Source organism: Parasteatoda tepidariorum, chromosome 11, assembly GCF_982258835.1.
Source record: "Parasteatoda tepidariorum strain Cologne lab strain chromosome 11, Ptep-v5.0, whole genome shotgun sequence".
NCBI classification, from domain to species: Eukaryota; Metazoa; Arthropoda; class Arachnida; order Araneae; family Theridiidae; genus Parasteatoda; species Parasteatoda tepidariorum.
In genome coordinates this window covers 20,587,577-20,601,582 of record NC_141765.1, presented here as the reverse complement: position 1 = coordinate 20,601,582, position 14,006 = coordinate 20,587,577, and the positions used below count along the sequence as shown (strand labels likewise).

General features: G+C 27.8%; 1 protein-coding gene across 4 annotated transcripts in view; it reads right to left on the bottom strand.

Moving 5' to 3' along the window:
• LOC107442210 (cell adhesion molecule 2) overlaps nucleotides 1-14,006 on the bottom strand; it is a 284,713-nt gene that overhangs the window by 110,635 nt on the left and 160,072 nt on the right. For 2 of the 4 annotated variants that reach the window (XM_016055710.4, XM_016055726.4), the window contains exon 3: nucleotides 11,378-11,436. The exons of the other annotated variants lie outside the window; for them this stretch is intronic. The gene's annotated coding sequence lies outside the window, so the exon portion shown is untranslated. The remainder of the gene's footprint in view (nucleotides 1-11,377; nucleotides 11,437-14,006) is intronic. 4 annotated transcript variants of the gene reach the window in all.

The following is a 14,006-nucleotide window of genomic DNA, read 5'->3' as shown; positions in this document are numbered from 1 at the left end:
AATCTTAGTTTTAAAATTGACTAAAGGGCCACTTATTTAACATTTGGAGAAAGGCTTGCCAATTGTGTGCAGTTAGAAAATCGGGAAATGTACCTTGCATTAGTTTTGAATACCTTTCCATGCTATTAATGCAGAAAATCCCCGTTCAAAAATCCATTTGAAGCTAAGAAAGCATAGCATCTTCTGAATCGAGTTCACGATGGGTTTGGATAAAAATATGTGTTGTTAAGTTTCACCCAAGTAATTTCCTGTCATTTTGTTGATTAAGTACTTATGAAACATATGATCGATAAATTTTTGTAGGAAAGTTAGTTATGTTTAAGTTAGTTATGTTTAAAAGCGCCCAAAGTGTTTCAATCCTTTAAGTCAAAAATAAAGTTAAAATAAACTGATGTTATTTTAAAAGGGAAAAAAAACAAATATTATCATATTGGATTCTTCAAGCCACAAAGGCCTTTGCAAATACTAATGTAATGATTATGATGAGTAATAACATTTAAGAGAAATTCAAACAAAGAAAAAATGAGTAATGAATCCAAATTAATCAAAAAGAATTCCCTATTCTGGTGAACTATCTTTTATTTCAATTATCTATGCACACAAGTTAACTAAAGAAATTATTTTAAATTGTTCAAAATAACATACATTAAATCTAGTAAACTGAAGCAGTTTACCGCCATAGCATCAAATTATTATCACAAAATGCTGTTTTTAAATATTACAAGTAAATTTTTTCCATATCTATCTATCCTTATATATATATATATATATATATATATATATATATATATATATATATATATATATATATATATATATATATATATATATATATATATATATATATATCCAATAATTCTATAATAATCAAAGACACTGGTTGCTGATTATCCAAGGAAATAGAACCTTGATGAAACGTTCGAAATAGGTAAATTAAAATCTAAAAAAACAAAGACTCCATTGGGATCGGAGATAATACATATGTACACTTTAATCATCCACAATAGAAAGCAAACAAAATATATGAAATGTGTATTTTATTTTAGAAACAGGCTAAAATTTATTTCTGAGATTTTTTCAATGAAAACCAATTATCTCTACACACAGAGACAAAATTAATCTGCTTGAGTGTCCTCTCAATTCTGAATTAGAATTTCTTTATTATTTTATTCCTTTTATATATATATATTGCAATTAATGTAACAAACAAATAAAATTTCCACCCCTTCTCTGATATTCCAATTTCCCATCCTTTTTCCGATCCATCCTGTAAAAACACTGAACACTTTAATCTCCGCTTTTCCACTGTTAACGATCTTAAAATCAATAACCATTTTGCATAAAACATTGAAATGACAACCTGGGAGTCTAGTGAACGGATTCATTAATACAAAATTCAATCCATTTTAGAGTAATCATCCACATCATATATTGTATGGATGGTTATTTATGGCCGAGATTCGTGATATTGAGGGAAAAGTTTGAAGAATGGTAAATTCCTAACTCTCGAATATACTGTGCTATTTAGTGAATAATGAAAGCCCAGTTTCGTATAAAAACAATAAGCACGTATTAACTTTATTAATGCTCATAAATGTACTATTAAATATTTTGAAGTGCTTTTAAAATTATTAATTATAAATTTTCATTTCTTAATTATTATTAATTTTTATTTTATTAGTTTTATTAATTATAATAATTTTAAATTAATCATTATAAAAATTAATTAAGTTATTTAATTAGAATTATCAAGTTATTTTATTTTTATATTTTTCAATTTATAAATTTAGTAAACAATTTTGTAAATTGATATTAATTACTTTACATATTGATATTAATACATATTGATAGTTTAAAACAGACGTAATTTTGATTAAAAATTCTTAAATTTTCGCTAATTTTTCTTTGGTACATTTTAATCTTTGTCATATACATGTTTAATGAAAAGCTTTTTTTTCTATGGGTCAAATTATGCTTATGAAATTTACGTATAGGTATAAATTGATAAAAATGATAAATTATTCTTTGAAATACGTATAGGATTAGATATAAAAATAATTTCAGGAATTCAATTAACATACACTGTAAAAAATTCCAGATCAAATTACGGTGAAATGTACCATCACCCTGTGTTCGTATAATCCATTTTTACTGCAAAATTTTATACCGTAGTTTTTACAGTAATATTTATTTACTTATAGTTATTCAGTGATTTTAAATTAAACATTAATGTAAAAATTACAATATATCAGTTTTTTTTTGTTGGGCAATGATTGGGAAAAGTTCTGTGTGGTTAAAAATTCAGCTTTTATCACAGGGAATCAAATGAACTCCGGCCGAAGCCATAGCAAGTGTTAACTCTATCCACCAAATTGTCTGAGCGGCGTTATACTTATAAAATAAATAATAATACATTAAAATATCAGAAAAAGTTCCTTTAGAGACGTTCGCTGGAATAACTGGTTTCCCGTAACTTTGTTGAAAAGAAATTTCTTTACATGCGTTTGTACTCAAACTTACGTAATTTACAAAAGATAATTATTCTATTTTTATTCCTCATTTCTATCACTGAAATTTCTTACAGTGTAGTCGAAGAGGATGCTAAATAATATTATTTTAATAAATTTGAAACAGCATATTCATAAAATCGAACTATAAATGTAAGCTTTTAACTATATTTCCTTAACAAAAAATAACAGTTGGTATAAAATCTTATATTCTATATCTGTAATTGACTGCAAGATGTATTTAAAACAATAATATTTTGCCTTTTTAGATTTTGATTTAATACGTTCCTTCTCAAAATTGTAATAAGTGTCAAATCAAAGTAACAACATGTCATTAAATTGCTTATGTAAATCAAATATTTGTAGAGCCGTTGTGCTTCAATAGCAATGGCAGCACTTGCATGCGAGTGTTTATGTAAAGTCATGAAGTTGGACTAAATCAGTTATTTTTAATATTTTCTAAATTTATTAAAAATGGCATATAACCTACAGGAACTAAGCATTCTTTCTCCTTGTAATATTTGACGCCATAAGGATATTAAAATCACGTGATCTCTTGCAATTTTTTGACGTTAAAGCTAATGGCTAAAGCAGAAGACTAATAAAAATATATCTTTAATTTGACCTTTCGCAATAAATCAGATTTCAGATTTTGTACACTCGTAAAAATATAGTTCGCTCTTCATTGGATTTTGTTGTGGGATTTTATTGAAATTTTTGACGATAAATGGTCATTTAAGCAAAATAATGTCATTAAGCTAGTGATAACTAATAGTTAATTTCATTAATTTACAATTACCAATTAATGGGAATGTCAGCACTAAGCTATTGAGATTTCCAAAGATTTACAGCTTGGAACAATTTTACGAATTTTCTAGAGACGAATAATGATGAATTTGTTCTTTTATTCTTATTAGTCTTTAAGTGCTTCATTGGATGAAAAAAAACTTTACTAGAGCAGGAAATGAATAAGAAAAAAAGCACGTTACAATGAAAAATTAAAAAAAAATTCAGTAAAAATATATTATAATATTACACGAGGATTATGATCAATTTAAGGCGAATTTATAAAGTTTAAAAAAAAAATGAAAATGCGAGAGTCTTTGAAAGTTATTACCACTTTTTGAAATTTGAATAATTTTTAAAAACATCTCAATTTTTGGTTCTACATTACGAAAACTATGTCTATAAAACCTTTCGACAAAGTAAGACGATCATTGTGAGAGAAGCCTTGAATAAATTGTTCCGTAAGTTAAACAAAAACAATATTTAATGTAAAACAAACAGGAAATTAAACTTTTAAAAACCTTTTGAAAGAAATTTTAATTTATCGCTGTATAAAAGAGCAAGACATTTTTTAAAAAAATAATTATTTATAATCTTTTAAAATTCTCTTCGATGTAGATACTGAAGGAAATTGCTAACTTCAAAAAAGTGAGTAAATATGGAAAGTTGGGAAAATAGAATTCAATATTTTTTATTTCTTGCGATAAATTTTTATTTTGAAGCTAAATAAAAGCTACAAAAATCTTACAGAGAACTAGAGTTTTCATTTTTCTCAAAACGCGAATCGATTTCAGCAGGAAATTGCTCAACTGAATAACTTTACGAACTCAATTCACATACTTCAGTATCAGCGGAGACTAAGACTTTCATTAACTTCTCTGAGAGTCTAATTACAAAGCAGACCATAAAAATAAAATCTGTTATTCGTTGTGTTAAAAGATATTCGCATATTCTCCGTTAATATTTTCCGAAAACAAAACTAGATTGAATTAATTCAACCATGCCACAATTGAGTTACCATTAAAAATTGTTTTGAATAAATGAAGGAACTAAATATTTATGTTTGGAAAAGAAATAAAACTATTTTATTTTTAGTTCTTCCTTAAAATTGAAATAAATGCAGCTAAAATAAATAAACAAATGCAAATACGAAAATTTATTGTATTTGACGTATGTTTACAGCATTTATATAAACCAAGGCGCCATTTTACTTAAAACGACCGTGAAGTTAAACTATTAAAAATTGACCTTTTATTTTTAACAAGAACTATAATTTTTAAACACATTACATAATAACAGAAAAACTATTTTTGAAATAAATAATTAACCTTTCTTTCACTTTTATTAGATGAGATTATCATATAAAAGAATATAAATTTTTGCATATGAAATGCAATTCAGAAAAACAATTAATTATCCTATATCTACTAGACAAATTTGGTGCTAGAAGTTTGGTCTGAACATTGGTTAACGTTGTTTTTCATAGTTCTGTCGACAAGAAAAATAAAGAAGCCATAGTTTAAGTGCCTTACACTTGAAGCAATACAATGATTCTTAAACTATATATATATATTATTTCCGTGAAGTATTATATGGACTTTGGAACAGACAAATGATTTAAAAGTTATAAAACTTCTTTAAAAATCGCCAATTCAGTAACATTTTTCCATGTTGATGAAAATTATCAAAATCACTGCCTTATTCTCAGTCTTTGCAAATTTTTACGAGCCCAAGTAATGCAGCATTGGAGTAAGTTTTCAAATATTGAAAATTAGACCACAAATGCTTTTCATTTGCACAAAACTAAGGCTTTCCTCCATATTGATGTTGTGTGCAATTTTCAAAATAAGCGCAGTTAACAGTCGCTTCAAATGGGCTAAACGTGTCCTAACAGTCATTAGTAGCAGTCGCAAACTCAGAGCAGTTATAAAAATAGCATATTATTGGCCAAAATGCATCATTTCATGTTACAACGAAACTTTTGAAGAACACTTCGCACATCAATAATAAAAATCATTCAATAGCTGTGATAGACACGTGTTGTGTTACGTAATACTTATCAGAGTTGGACTATTGACCGTATATTAGTAGTATTATATAAAACGGAGTGCTATATATAAAACAGTAGCAGAAAATATATTAAAATGGAATACAGGCCACTTCCCTAGCGTACCATTTGCCCTATGACTCAATATTGAAAATAAGGCAGTTTAATACATTTGGTCAATTAGCTATGCACTTTCAGAAATGCTATTTTTGGAACCTGTATGGTTTCCAGAGAAATCTACCCCCAAAGCGTCAAAAACATGCTCTATAGGGTTCAGGGAAGAACAGGTACTCCTACGAGAAATTTTTATTTCTGGACAAACGCCATGGAGATGTGCTTTATGTGGTCTCGCGTTATGACGTCGTTAAAACGGTATCAAGTCCAATTTTTTTCATAAGGGGAGAACATAGGGTCCACTCTAATTGAAAGAGGCATAATGACCTAACTCCAGTCACTGTGCCTCTTTCAAACACGCAGAGGAGTTGTGTGATCATTAAATATGACGACTACCATAATTGCCAATTTCTAGGGCATTGAAGAGCTGGTAGTGGTTCGATGGTTCTTTTTATATCCTATCATAAGCCACATACTTTAATCGTCAGAGAATTTGACTATTTGGACAGAGGAGATTTGGTGATCTATATATTGGGGTTTTTGAAGGACATCACTCCTGTATGTCTTTGTTAGAGGAACTGTGACTGTTGTGAGGAAGAAGGTTGACGTCTTCGAACCCTGAATTGGTATTTTAAGTAGTGTAGCTGCATGAGATCAACCCTTTGATGATTTTCAAGAAGGTGAAAATATTGCCCGATCGGATTACCCAGCCAGTTCTCGAGACCTCAATCATATATAGTTTGTTTGCGACTCCCTATTAAGAGTAACTCTAAATCGCAGCAGCCCTCTGGCAACTGCTCATTATTTGAAAATAAAAATTACGAATGAATGGAGCCAACTCATAAACTGTTGTTTTTCAAGCATGAAATTATAGTCAGAAAACCTTCGTAACTCAAACCATGGGAAGACTGTTAAAGATTAATATACTGCATATTAAATAATATTTTTTTAAATCCGTAAATAGAGTTGTTGCTTTTTTTCGAATAAGTTGAGTGTTTCGCACGAATTGCGTATTAGAACTATTGATTTAGCACTTTTTGTATTATATCAACCAATGTTCGAACTGAATTAAGTTAAAATCTAACCAGCAGTTTTGGCAACTTTTCACTCGAACTGAAAAATCTTCTAATTCTAAACACTAGTGTTTAATGAAATCTAAGAGTACTTATAAAAGCATTTTCCATTTTTATCAACGTAACTATTGAATTTAGGAGAAATTGCTCATCTGAATAAATCTACACATATTTTTAAGTATCAACAGAGACTACATAGCTTTCATTAACTGAGCGTCTAATTACAAAGCGGACCAGAAAAATAAAATCTGTTATTCGTTGTACTGAAAGATATTCATCTTTTCTTCCGTTAATATTTGCCGTAAATGAAACGAGATTGGATCAATTCAACCATGCTATTATGGAGTATCCAATCAAAAGAACTTTGAATAAAGAGGGATGAAGATGACTAAATATATATTCCTTTAAGTAAAAAAACTATTTAATTTTGAAAATATATTAATAAAAAAATGAATATTTTAATAAAATTGCTTAATATTGCTGTAAAATCTTGAAAAAAAAATTTATTTAAAAATAATGATATTTTTTTCGTTCTGATTTAAATAAAATAAGTTTAAAAAAATGCAATTACTAAAAATAAATTACTCAAAAATATATATTTATTGCATTAAATGAATTTGCTAGTTATTGATGCGAATTATTTTCTATTTCTCAAAATTATTAAAGCAAAAATGTTTCATACATTCATGAACTCAAACACTTCATTTTTATTCATTATTTAGTTTCAAAACTAGTGCATTCTTAATTCATTTAAATTTAAAATATATCTATTTGCTCTATAAACATGTAATAACATAAATAAGGGCGAAATCATCTAAGCTGCTCAAAATAATTAAAATGTTATATGAAATCTTACAAGAAACGTTCCCAAGCTAAACTGTTTGAATTCGTTGAAAATATTATTAATAATATTAGAAAGCTGATAGAAATTCAACAGCCTGAAAATTAGGTGCTAAGTTATAGCAGAAAATATTAATAACAATTGATATTTTTAACACCAAACGCATGCTTGCGGGCCGAGAATAAAAAAAAAAACGCCTATCTCCGAAATCAAGTAATTCAAGTTTTCTTTGTGTGATTTTAAATTTGTTGGAGCATTCGAAACTATTTGAAATCGAATTTAAATTTACATTTTGCGTTTCATAATACATTTTCTGTTATTCCTTATAAGAAGTTGAATGAATTAGCTAGAGGCTATTATTTTTTTTATCTTGTTTCGTACTGAAATTTTTTTGTTTTTTTTCATTTTTAAATTTAATCTGACCTTCTTAACACTTTCTTCCCTATGAATTAGGAGATTAGCAAGACGTTTTTTGTGTTGAAAAGACTTGTTAGGGGAATTTTTTACAATACAATTTTCGTAAAAAATTAATTATTAATTATTAACTACTTTAAAATTATAATGAAGTAACAAAATAAATATTTTCCACCAGGTGTGAATGTTGCATAGCGAGCATTCCGTTCAGTAATTTTAGCTTTCAAAATAAAAGTTCATCAAATTTTGTGAACTTCATGATTTTCTCAGGAATAATTCGATTTTTAACATGATTCTACTTCCCTTCTAATGCATTTCCTATTTAGAAATTTATATGATGCTAAAAACTAGATGAAGAGAGACACGAAAAACAAAACTCCTAAAAGGTTCACTACACTAACTACTAATCATCACTGTTTTATACAAAACTGGGAAGCTTTAAAGTTAAATCATATTAAAGTAAGTATTTTCTTTTGCTTGTAAATTCTGCACATTACATTTTTTCCCTTGTTTTCTTTGCATTTCTAGCTTACTTTATGGGCTATATGTACTTGCAGCTTGCGCGCAGTAAATAAAACTGTTTATTATTTTACTACATTTTCTTAAATTTCTTCGTTAATCTCTCTTTTCTCTTATCCTTTTTACCTCCATACAAACTTACTAGGGATCCAAAGAGTTAAAATTGAGTTTAAAAATAAAATTTTATGTTCGATTTAAAATGTAGTACAAGATATTTTTAAGGCAAAGATAAAAATACAAAAATAAATTATAATTTCTTTTCACAAGACACTTTAAACTTGAGGCAGAAAGCGTATGTGCAAACATATATCTATAGGGAATTAAACTAAACGATTTTTCAAAGAAATACCTAAAATATATCTAAAATTTGAAATTGAATTTTAAAACTACCTTCGCACTTTTGAGAGGTATAACAATATACCACGTGCTACGTGCTATTTGACGACATCTGCTCCCAAGTGTTTTGCTAAGGGAATCAAAAACTGAATCTGAATTCAACATGGTCTCCATTTTTTTCTCTTTTAAATCGTTTCGAACAAATACGAATATTGAAACAGGCCATTTATATGTCAGGAGTTTTTCATCGATTTCGTTTCGATCAATGTCACTCTATTGATCTTTTTTTTTTCTCTACAATTTTAGTCCGCGACTATAAATGTGCAATTTTTTTAAAGATTTTTTTTGTTCTTTGTATTTCTTTTTTTAAGTTCTTTAGCGAGTAGCAAAGATTGAGAAAACCTTGTAGCAGATGATGCCACTCTGTACACCTACCACCTCATTTTTTTTCCTCCTTTTCTGAAATGATTGATTTATTACTGTTTCTGAAGCAATGTTGATGAAACTGTAGGCATTCTTTCGAAAAAAAAGTACTACTAAACTATCAAAAATACTGGTGAACTGTTTTTCACTGAGATATAAATGAACCTTTCTCACTTACACGATATACAGTTCTTGTTCACATTTTTTCTCATTTGTTTTCTCCTTGCTTTCTTAATAATCTTTCAGATTTACTTTTCGTTGAATTTATGTACTATATATATATATATATATATATATATATATATATATATATATATATATATATATATATATATATATATATATATATATATATATATATATATATATATATATATATATATATATATATGTTTTTCAGAATCTTATATTATATTTGTTATCTCTTTATCTATAACAAAGTAATAGCATATATATGGCTACAATAATGACCACTAAAAATGGAATTTTAATTTTCGAATAACTGCAGCTATAGTAATGAAAGTGGTATCTAGGTATAGAAAAGTGACAATACGCTACAAACTGAGACTGTTTACAGCGCCACAGATTAAGAACTGTTTATGTCTCAAAAGCAGTTCGATATAAGGGAAAAAAGTTACTTCAAAGCTTTATAGCATCAGTGTTTTTTTCGATTAATCAGCTATATTAATGCTAAATACTAATTAATATTAATGAATATTAATACCAAAGGCTAATTAAACCGTGTGTTTGGTTGTTAAATATTTCTTACAATGTGACGAAGTGATCCAAAAAATAAAGAAAAAATAAAATTAACGTTGGATACTTTATTTTCAATAATTAATTTTCAATAATAATTTCAAGATTAATTTAAAAATTTGAAATATTGTAATAACTACTTATTTTTTCTTCCTTATGTCATTTCGTTTCGTGATAGTACAGGAAATCACAAACCAATAACTGTGATTTTTATCATTAGTTTTAATTATTTACTTTTCAGTTTTCTAATTGTTAATAAATGCATAGTAATAAGTACAATAATTTTGAAAACCAGAATTTCTAGTAAACGGTTACAATAGTGAAAAGTAAAATTAGCTAGTAAATTTCTTAAATACCGTATGTTTTGGTTTAATTACCAGAATTATGATTTATTTTGTCATAAATGTGACAAAAGGAGACACAGCTTTTTCACACGGCTGTGTATAGAGTTATAATAATGGTGTCAAGGTATAATAAAGTTGTTTTACTCTATAGAAAAGATCACTTAGAGAAACACTTGTTAGCTAAGTATAAAGTGTTCATAAATTTTCAACTTATTGTAGTTCTATATCCTTGCTTTATTTACATTATTCCAGTAATTAAACGAAGACATATCAACCGGCAACTGAAGTATCAGCTTATAGGAAGCTATCAGATCTAGTCAGAATATTTTATTGTATTTTTTGGTAAATTTCATGAATTTAATTTTTCGTCATAAATCTGAAACTATTTAAAAACTATGCCACAATACTTTAAAAAAATTAAATTTTTTCTTTTAAAATAAACAACTCTAATATAGCATAAAATCATAAAGCTAACGAGCTAACTAAAATCATAATTAAGCTAACTTAAATCATAATTAAGCTAACTTAAATCATAAGTCATAAAGCTAACGAAATTATCATTATAAATATTAGAAGAAAATGCTGTTGTTGTTAAATGGAATCTCTTTTATTAAATTTTCTTTTTTTAGGGATTTCAAAGTATTGGGAACAAAATCTGCTTAAAAATATGCCACAATGTATAAAATCATGTAATTTAAAAACGGATAAACTTACACCGCTTTTCAAATAAACGGCTCGTACGTTACTCATAATGCACTATTACGATAAAGAAAAATAGCGTTCTCGTTGTACTCGCTGACAGACATTTCTTTTGTAGCTAGCTAGCAGTTATTCTGTAGTCTATTCATTGGTTAGTGATTTTCCTAATTAAAAGTTTTGATAAAAACTAAAACTAATTAGAAACTATGCTGCAATCTGTATCCTTGACTTTAAACTTATCTAAGTAAATGCAAATCACGCATCTGAAAAATCATTAGAATTTTTGTTTTCGTGAAATAATTAAACTCTGGGATTAATTTTTCCTAAGTGTGACATTAGGAATTTGATTAAGTCTTATATATAAACTTAATTTTTGCTAAATTACATTTTGAGTGATAGAATGAGGCTTTATCTTTGAATTTCAAAAATACTTTTGTCGATATTTTCAATGCAAACTTCTCAGTTAAATCGCAGTGTTTTTATGAAAGTAATTAGAATATACTTTAAAATGCACTTACTTTACAATAAATCCTAATGTGAATTCTTAAAAATATCAAATTACACTTCTCATATCTGCCTGTAATACAAACAAAAACATAGATCAGAAAATAGAAAACTGGCGATTTCATAACAGTTTTAATAAATTTTATGTATGTAACTATAATAAATATCTTTTGTAAATTTTAAAGAAATATCATGTTGCCAAACATGTTTATGAACTGTACCGACAACTGAAAATAAGTGTTGTTGGAGTGTTTACCGAAAATTTATTATTTTTTCGTATAATCAGAAAATGTGATACTACTGTATGTGAAGATGATTTTTGTCTTAGAAGATCATTAAACTTCTCGATTTAAATACCAACGTTTATATAGTGAAATTTAATTTGGCCATCTTTACTCCCAAGACTAGCTAGTATCAATCACTATGAAGCTGTGTGGGCCCCAAGCAGCTACAGAAGATTTAAAAACTTCAGTCCGACAAAAATACAGCTTTAACAACTGCACCATCATTGTTCAAATCATACTTATGCAGATTGTAAACTTTCATTTTTTTGGCGGAATCTATTTATTAGACACATAAGGGTTACCCAATTGAGAACTATATATTTATTGAAAATATTAGATTTATTGGAAATCAAAATATATCTCACAGAACCCATTGTTTCGGTAGCGGGTCTATGTCTTTGCTGTAGAAATATTGTGTTTGATTTTGAAGGAAGAAGTCCTCCACATCTTCTTTCACTTTGAAGTTCCAATGGAAACGCGTCCCCTGTAATGCTTTCTTAAATGGTCCAAAGATGTGGAAGTTACGGGATGATACATTTGGACGGAAATGTGAGTGTCCCAACGTCTTCCTGGGTGGGTCTGGGTATCCCCAGAGATGTGTTGGGGAATATTGTCATGGAGAAGGATAACTTGTTGTGTGAAAATGCCTAACCGTTTGCACGTGATTGCTTTTGCAGTTTCGTCAGAGTTCTGTAGAATTGTCTTAAATTGTTAATGATTCCTTGGGACAGGAGATCAATCGTTGTTCTTAGACGCATCTAGGTATCATGACTTTACTTTTGATTACCTACCACAAACAGTTTCATTGTTGAGCGCCGTAAGTAGTGCACACCTCCCACCACCCTTTACATTCATGTTCGGTGGCGTTGCTACAGGTGCAGTTATTCTGACGCAATCACACGGGTCTATTTTTCATTTGGGCATGAACCCACTTTTTATATGTTGGTGATGAAGACCTAAAATTTCATTATTTGATTGAATGTATATTCCACTGGTTTAAGACCTTATAATTGCCATGCTGCTCCAACATCAAAGAGTGTAAAAACTGAGCACACAGGCAGAAGTAATAGGATGAAAAGGTTAATTAATAAATTAATTGAAAAAAAAAACAGAATGAATAAAACAGATGATGAATGAATGAAACAGAATAAACAGATGAGGGGAATATCTAAGGATATAGACTTCCAGAAGAAATGAAAATTGTCTATTATTTTACTCCGCAAATTCAGTTTTAAATTCAGCCATAACTAAATTAGTTTTATATTTTAAATATGATAAAGGAAAAGTTATGTATCTGTTTATTTGAAGTTCCTCACTGTTAACAACAATTTTATGATGAAAATCATGTTAAACTTGTTCTGTTGTGTTGCAGTAACGTAAAGCAACGAAAGATGAATCAGAATAAAATGGTCATATTTTCTTTAATTAATATTTTATACGATATTATGTTTCAAAGCTAACTATTTCTGTGCATTGTGCCGTTACGTAGTGTAAATTCCTGTGCATTGTGCCGTTACGTAGTGTAAATTCCTGTCACTAGAAAAATGCCTATCAGGAAGTAATAAGGAGGAACAGTTAAGGCTTCATCAAGTAAAAAGCGTTATTATGGAATTTTGTCCTATTACCTACATATTTATTTTATATTTTATATAAATTTTCATTTTTATTAAAAATTCATAAAAAGGCTTGAAATAAATGAGCCAAAAATATTTTCCTTATTTCTTTAATAATATCTTTAAGTAAAAAAAACGATTTACTCTTTGTTATCAGCTTCTTTGTTACTTATATTTATACGCGAATTCTATAAGTAAAATGAAAGTTTGAAATTCTAACCTTGATATCTAAGGAAATAATCTATAAACTCAATAACGTAGAAAAAAGCATTCCTGTATCATGTTGATTAACTGAAAAGCAAAATGCAATAATTGTATTTGGTGGATAACAAGCAAGTTCTAAGAGTTAATTAAAGAGAGAAAAGAGAAAATGCCTGGACATTAATTTTACTCTCTATAATTTTGTATTTGTTTCTTCTACAGTTACCTCTACATTAAATTGATTTATTGTAAATAATAAAAAAAATTAAACAAGGCTAAAGCTATGTTTTTAACAACATAAAATGTCTAACCATCCCATAAAAATGTTGCGTTATAGCTGAATCATTAAAAAAATGTTTTTTTACAAAAATTCAAATAGCAAAACAAACCAAGTTATGTGGAGATTTTATATAATTACTGTTGTTTTGATGCATCACCAGTTAATGAGATCAGTCAAGTAAATGATTAATTTATTAAAAGACTGCTTAAGACAAAGTTGATATTTTAAAGAATGACTTTTAAGTATTAATTCACACTGTTTTTAT